Raw genomic sequence first — 7,859 nt, 5'->3', positions numbered from 1 at the left:
TGTGACCTTGGGTTAGGCAATGATTTTATAGATATGATACCAAAACCACAAGTATAACAGAAAATATACATAAACTGTACTTTATAAAAATCACAAACATTCATGTATCAAAACAGACTTTCAAGAAAATGAAAAATAATTACAATGTGAGATAAAATGTTTGCAAATCCTGTATCTAAGAAGAGAATTGTATAAGAATATGTTTGGGCCGAGCGTGGTGGCTCACGTCTGTAATCCCAGCACTTTGGGAGACTGAAGTGGGTGGATTAACAAGGTCAGGAGATCGAGACCATCCTGGCCAACATGGTGAAACCCCGTCTCTAATAAAAATACAAAAATTAGCTGGGTGTGGTGGTGCACGCCTGTAGTCCCAGCTACTCAGGAGGCTGAAGCAGGAGAATCACTTGAACCCCGGAGGCGGAGGTTGCAATGAATCAAGATCGTGCCACTGCACTCCAGCCTGGCGACAGAGCAAGACTCTGTCTCTCTCTCTCTCTCTCTCTCTCTCTATATATATATATATACACACACACACACACACACATATATATGTATATGTTTGAACATTTACAAGTCAATAGTAAAAAAGAAAACAACACAATTTTAAAATGGAGAGACAATCTGAATAGACATTTCTCCAAAGAAGATATACAAGCGGCCAATAAACACACGAAAACATGCCCAGTCTTATAACTCATTTAAATAGTGCAAATCAAAACCAATGAGAAAGCATTCCACATCCATCAGGAAGGCAATAACTAGAGAGACAGATAACAGTAAGTGTTTGTGAGAACGTGTAGCAATTGGACCCCTCGACATTGCTGGCAGGAATATAAAATGATGCTGTCCTTTGAAAAGCAGTCTGGCACTTCGTCAAGAAGTGAAACACGGGGTTGCCATATAATACAGCAACTGCACTCCTAGATCTGGAGCAATGAAATCATGTGAAAAGCCTGTATGCGAATGCTCAGAGCAGCATTATTTACAATAGTCAAAAGGTAGAAACAACCTAAATCCCACAAACTGCAGAAGAGATAAAATATGGTGTAGGTAAGTAACAGAAGTCAAACCTAAAAAGTAACAAGCTACTGATACATGCCATGAACATGAATAAACTTTGCAGACTTTGATAGAAGCCAGTCACATAAGACCCAGTGTTGTGTGACTTCATTTATATGAATGGTCTATAACAGGCAAATCCATAGACTGAAAGTGATTACGGATTTCCTAGGTCGGGGCAGATCGGGGAAATGGGCAGTGCCTGCTGATGCACGCACGGTTTCTTCTGGGGTGATGAATGTTCTAAAATGATGGTGACAGCCACACAACTCTGTGAATATACAAAAACCCCATTGCATGGTACACTTTAAATAGGCGGGCTGGATAGCATGTAAAGTATATCTCAATAAAACTATAAAAATAAAGAGAAGCGCCCGGAAGTGCCGCCTTGGAGTCAGGGAGGAGAAGGCGGCCACGGCCGGGCCTGGAGCCTGAAGAGGAGTCGCAGTTGGCGGCTGCAGAGGCTGTGCGCCATATACACCCGCAGAACTTCTCAAGCTCTCTGCTTGAGACTCTCAATGGGCAGAAGCTGGGTGGGCACTTCAGCGACGTGACTGTGTGCATTCGTGAAGCTTCACTGCGTGCGCACCGCTGCGTGCTGGCAGTAGGCTCGCCCTCCTTCCAAGACAAGCTGCTACTCGGCCACTCTGAGATCCGTGTACCTTCGGTGATGCCCGTGCAGACGAAGCGCCAGCTAGTCGAGTTCCTGTACGGCAGTTCGCTCCTTGTGGCACAAGATGAAGCCTTGCAAGTGCACACGGCTTTGTCGGTGCTTCGCATACAGACAGTTATCACAAATGCACACAGATTATCGCAGGCGCTTGAGTCCCAAGCACCTCTGCACCCGCGCCCCTGCCCACCCCTGTGCCCCCGCCGCTGGCACCTGCGCAGCTGCGTCACCGCCGGCGCCACCTGCTGGCTGCGCACCCCCGGGGCACCCCTGTGCGGCGCACAGCTGTAAGCAGCGCCAGCCTGCGCGTTTGCAGCTGCCTGCGCCCCCCACACCTGCCAAATCCGAGGGGCTTGGTGCTGATCCCTCACTGTCCGCGGCCCCTGACGACCGAGGTGACAACGATGACGAAGAAACTGACGATGAGACCGATGGCGAGCACGGCGAAGGTGGCGGCCCGGGAGAGAGCCAGGCCCCTCATTCCTTCCCAGACTGTGCTGCCGGCTTCCTCACTGCTGCTGCTGCTGCTGACAGCGCGTGCGAGGAGTCCCCTGCACCCACTGGCCTCGCTGACTACAGTGGTGCGGGAGGGATTTTCTTCGGGGATCTGGGGCAGCTGAGGACGTATTTCCAGATGGCGCTGTCCCCGAAGGCTGTCCCACCGAGACCCCTGTCCAGCCCGACTGCATACTGGTTGGACCCCGCCCGCCTGGCGTGAAGACCTCAGGGCCGCCTGTCGCACCCTTCCCCTTTCACTTGGGTACTCCCGGACCCCCCGCACCACTCCCTTCAGCACCATCCGGGCCAGCCCTGCGCCCTCACCCGCCTTCTACCCCACACTCCAGCCCGAGGCAGCCCCCAGCACTCAGCTGTGGGAAGCCCCGGCTCCCTCTGCTGCTCCCACCACAGCCCCCTCAGGCACCTCTGCTCGCACTCCAGGTGCCGAGCCACCTGCTTATGAGTGCGGCCACTGTCCCAAGACGTTCAGCTCAGAGAAAAACTACACCAAGCACATGTTCATCCACTCGGCGGAGAAGCCGCACCAGTGCGCCGGGTGCTGGCGATCCTTCTTGCTGCGCGACTACCTGCTCAAGTACACGGTCACGCACACCGGCGTGCGCGCCTTCCAGTGCGCTGTCTGCGCCGAGCGCTTCACGCAGAAGAGTTCGCTCAATGTGCACATGCGCACTCACCAGCCACAGCGCGCCCTGCCCCGCCTGTTGCAAGGTCTTCTCTCACCAGGAGCTGCCGGAGCGCCACCTGGCCGTGCACCCCGCTCCCTGGTGGGGCTGGGGCCTGGTCTCGCCCACGGTGGACCCGCGACCTCCCGCACAGTCGGCCACGCCCGCTGCAGGACCCGTGGTTCCCGCCACTAGGCCACGCTCCCTCCTGAGAGCAAGTCTTCTTTTTCCCTTCACCCCTTTCTCCATACGCCCAAGTCCGCCTTACTCCTCTCCTCCACGTACTTGAACCTTCCAGGTGGTGCCGGGCTGGGGCTGGGCCTGGGACTGGTTAGGGACCAGACCACCTCTGAGAACTAAACCATTTCCAGCCTAAACCGGGAGCTCAGGCCCTTGGCCTGAGATTTCACTCCGGTTCGCGCCCCTCCCTCTGCTGGGGTGGGGGTGGGGACTGGGGCGGCTCCCCTGCTCAGGTGTCAGGCCGGGCAAGGTCCCTGGCTCCCTACCCAAAATATCACTCCCTCATGGGGTGCCTAAGGAGGCTCAAGTGGACCCATCATATATGGGGGCTGGTCCTCGGGACCCTCACTCTAATAGAGGACTGTAGGCTATGGGACCTAAACCGTAAATGAATGAAGAAAGGGAAAGAAGGAAAGGAGGGAGGCAGGGAGGGAGAGTCTAGTTCAGGAAAGAAGGAAGGAAGGAAGGAGGGAGGGAGGGAGGGAGGGAAGGAAAGGAAGGAAGGAGAAAGAGTAGTTCACAGTCCCCTTTTGTGTTAGGTGTAGTCCTATGACCAGCTTTTGCCAAAGAGAGACAATGGACTAACGTGAGCCACTTCCAGAGCTGGCCCACAAAAGCCTCCAATGCCTTTCTCACACTCTCCCCTTCTACCGGTAGATGCAGGTGGGAGGAGGTCCCAGAGATGACGAAGGCACTTGATGGAAAGATTCTGGGTTCCTGCATGGCCATGCAGTGGGGAGCAGCCTCAATCCTGAACGCCCAGCCCGCAAGCTCTGGTGGGCCCAAAATATGTGAAGTCAATCTGGGGGAGTCATCTGGTACTTCAGTACAATATAACTAATTCATCTGCTTAAAACCTTGGCCCGGGGCCGGGCGCGTTGGCTCACGCCTGTAGTCCCAGCACTTTGAGAGGCCAAGGCAGGCAGATCACTTGAGGTCAAGAGTTCAAGACCAGCCTGGCCAACATGGTGAAACCCCATCTCTACTAAAAATACAAAAAATTAGCCAGGTGTGGTGGTGGGTGCCCGTAATCCAAGCTACTCAGGAGGCTGAGGCAGGAGAATTGCTTAAGTCCAGGAGGCAGAGGTTGCAGTGAGCCTAGATGGCGCCACTGCATTCCAGCCTGGGGGGCAGAGCTAGACTCCATCTCAAATGAAAAAAAGAAAAAACACTTGGCCAGAGGCAGTGGCCCGCGCCTGTAATTCGAGCACTTTGGGAGGCCACAGAGGATGGATCACCTGAGGTCAGGAGTTCGAGGCCAGCGTGGTCAACATGGCAAAACCCTATCTCTACTAAAATAACAAAAATTAGCTGGGCATGGTCGCGACTGCCTCTAATCCCAGCTACTCAGGAGGCTGAGGCAGGAGAATCACTTGAACCTTGGAGGTGGAGGTTGCAGTGAGCTGAGATTGCACCACTGCACTCCAGCCTGGGCAACAAGAGTGAAATTCCATCTCAAAAATAAAATAAGTAAAAACTACACTGCTAACTTAGCTAAGTATTTTTCTAGACATTTAAACCCATTTTAACCCAGCCATTTTGTCTCAGAAAACTTTGTTCCTATGCTATGTTTGATTCTGTGCTAAATAAAACATTTAAATCAGAATTATACCAATATTTAAATCTTTTTGTTAACAAAGTATTTTCCAGCGCATTTTTTTTTTTTAAAGCAGGTGAAACAGGCACTTGTTTATTTCCCTGGAAGGAGGCAGAATGAGGTTCTTGCGGAGTCTCTGTCCCAGCCTGGTGCCTTGGACAGGCAGATCTCACTTCCAGAAGCGCACATGCCAGGAAAGCAGCCAGCAGAGGTAGAGGCCCAGGGACAGCAGTGGGAAGAGCAGGGCGCCTTAGGTGTGGTGCTCCAGCACACCCTGGGCCAGTACTGCAAGGAAGAGCTGCCAGCCTTCGGCCAGTGACAGTGGTGCCTCCTGCAGCTCCTGCCACAGGAATGGGTTGCCAGGGAGCGTGGCTGCCGGGCTTGTCAGCGCCAGCAGGGCAGTGTAGAGGGTCCAGGGCCCATGAGGCTCGGCGAGTGCAGTGGCAGGCACCATAGTGGCAGCCAGCAAGAAGTCCAGTGAGAAACTGGTGAGGGTGATGCAGCCCAGCTGCATTGCTAGGCAGATCAGGGCTACCAGCTTCAGCACCATCCAGCCCCTGTCTGGGACCTGAGGGCTTACCACCCTGTGCTGGGGGAGGCGGGACACTGGGGCCAGGGACCCCGCCTCGGGCTCCTCAAGACCCGCTCCAGCCTCAGGCAGCTGCATCCACAGTTTCAGAGCAAGGACCAGGAGCAAGAAGTCGGTGGCAGGCAAGTAGAGGCCGATGGAGACAAAGCGATAGAGGGTGGGGAGCAGGTAGAGGAAGAACGGCTGGTGCAGGTGCTGCAGGAGGTGATTGAGCTTGCAGAACATGCCCTCCAAAGCCTTGCCCACTGCCACCAGGTCATACTTGTACTGGCAGAAGCTATTGATGCCACACAGGGTTAGGGCCTCCACACGGTAGCACAAGAAGAGGCCATAGGAGTGATGGGGGCGGCGGGAGGCCTGCCACAGAGCCATGAGCAGTAGTGTCTGCAGGCCCTGCAGCGGTCTGGCCAACGACATCCAGTCCGAGGGCTGCAGCTTACCCTGAAGCGTGCACAACAGGCCCCCTTTCTGGCAGAAGGTCTGGAAGAGATTGAGCAGGTCAAGGTTGGGCAGCTGTCCAGGGCAAATTTTATTCAGACATTTTAAAACCTTGATCCATTTTATAAAACTACAGGATAGAAACCCAAATATAGCGCATCCACTTTTTAAATATATATATACAGAGTCTTGCTCTGTCACCCAGACTGAAGTGCAGTGGCATCATCTCAGCTCTCGGCAACCTCCACCTCCTGGGCTCAAGTCATTCTCCTGCCTCAGCCTCCTGAGTAGCTGGTATTACAGGCATGCCTCACCTATGCCTGGCTACTTTTTGTATTTTCAGTAGAGACAGGGTTTCAACCATGTTGGCCAGGTGAGTCTTAAACTCCTGGACTCAAGTGATCTACCTGCCTCGGCCTCCCAGAGTGCTGGAATTACAGATGTGAGCCACCATGCCCAGCCTCTAGCTCATCGACTCTTATTTTTAATTCACCAGAACTGTTTCATCAGGATTATTTATTTTTTATTGAAATGACTCCATTTTGGGCCACATCAAAATTAACTGACTACAGATTCTGCTATTGTAAGTTTTCTTTAGGAATCAGTGTTTCTTTAAGTCAACTTTTCCAGATCAAATGAAACACAACAAAATATTTTCCAAAATCTTTTTCTTCCAACAATTTCTAGTCATCATAAGTTGTACCACATACAGTTTTAACCATTATCCATTTTGTGTGCATTATTTGTATTATTAGTCTTCACTATGAGAATTAAAGTATCTCTAGTCAAAACGGTGGGGTCAAAGCATTCTACTTTTTCAGTTTACAGAGATTTAAATTAGTCTTAGCTTCTAGGAACATGCTGCTTGCCTAGACGTCTCCATAAACCCCTGTGCTGGCCTTGCCCCATTGATGAAACAGAAGAGGATTTTCTCAGAGCTCCTTACAAATTACAGGCAGGTAGAAGCCAACACATTGCTTCCTATCGTCCTGCTTAGACACTGAAAACAGCCGTCCTACTCACACATCCTGGCTAAGAGTCGTGACTTTTTCTCTCTCTTCAGTGAATAAATACCAAGAAAAGAGAGTCTGTTTTAGACAAATAAATTCCCAATTTATCTAAGGGTAACTCAGTCCCTCCCCCTCATCTTGCAGTTCAGTGTAGGGAGACAATGCTGGTCTTCACCCGGGATTTTCATACTTCCCTCTTTCTTAAGAACAGAGGGCTCGGTTTTATCCTGGGCAGCAATTTGCCAAGCAAAAAGGCTACTGCTCCTAACTAACCTACCTTGTAGCTAAGGTGACCAGAACAAGTCCAAGCTAACTGGGCATGAGCAGAGGCACTGTGAGGGGCTCGGGGAAGCTGCCTGCCTGGAACTCACACAGCTGAGCGGGTCTTGGTCCTTCCTTCTCTCCTCTGCCTACCTCTGAAGCACAGCCCTCTGGGGTCCAGAGACAGCATTGAGGACAGAAGTCAGCTACTGAGACTCTGGGACAGCAGGACAGGTGCTGGCTGATGGCCATGGGGACAACCCCAGTCAGCATGGACAGCCACCTCCAGAGTTCTTTAACAGGAGAGAGAAAGCATTCTCTCTCTTCTGAACTTTCTGCTGTGTGTAGACAAATCTAACTCCAGCTGAGGTACTCACTTTTCCCTGAATCTCTGTGAGCTGGGACCAGTCCTGCCCTTCCCTGGGACACACGCAAGAGGCAGGGGTGTAGGCGACTGGCATGATATAAAGATCGGGGACTCTTGCCGGTCCCACATCCATGGCCACTTCTAGTAGTCACAGAGGTCCAGTTTCCCCTTGGGGAACTACTCCCTTCCCCAAAGTCCATGTGGTTAAGTAAGGTTGGCTTACTTCCTGGTTGCAGGAGACAGGAACCAGGGGACATGTGGGACACGCTCTGGAGGAACCATTGGTACGGTGCAATGTGCTGTGCAGTGTGGCTCTGGTGCACCTGCCACCTGGGTCCCATGCAGACCCTGTGTGCACATGTGGCCATGGACATGAGGCCCAGGCATCCCCCTCAAAGTCCACACATGTCCACTCATTAGGAGGCCCAAGGGCACCCAGAGCACATC

The 7,859-nt window shown here is 52.3% G+C and overlaps 2 pseudogenes; one reads left to right on the top strand and one right to left on the bottom strand.

Annotated features, from left to right (window-relative positions):
• Window positions 1-1,423: 1,423 nt before the first annotated feature.
• On the top strand, window positions 1,424-3,199 carry LOC105500759 (annotated as a pseudogene).
• Window positions 3,200-4,765: 1,566 nt separating this feature from the next.
• Window positions 4,766-7,545, bottom strand: LOC105500758 (annotated as a pseudogene).
• Window positions 7,546-7,859: the final 314 nt, after the last annotated feature.

The sequence above is a fragment of the Colobus angolensis genome, unplaced genomic scaffold (assembly GCF_000951035.1).
Source record: "Colobus angolensis palliatus isolate OR3802 unplaced genomic scaffold, Cang.pa_1.0 Scaffold682, whole genome shotgun sequence".
Classification (NCBI taxonomy): Eukaryota; Metazoa; Chordata; class Mammalia; order Primates; family Cercopithecidae; genus Colobus; species Colobus angolensis.
The sequence above is the reverse complement of the archived record's forward strand: the minus strand, read 5'-3'. Positions and strand labels throughout refer to the sequence as shown.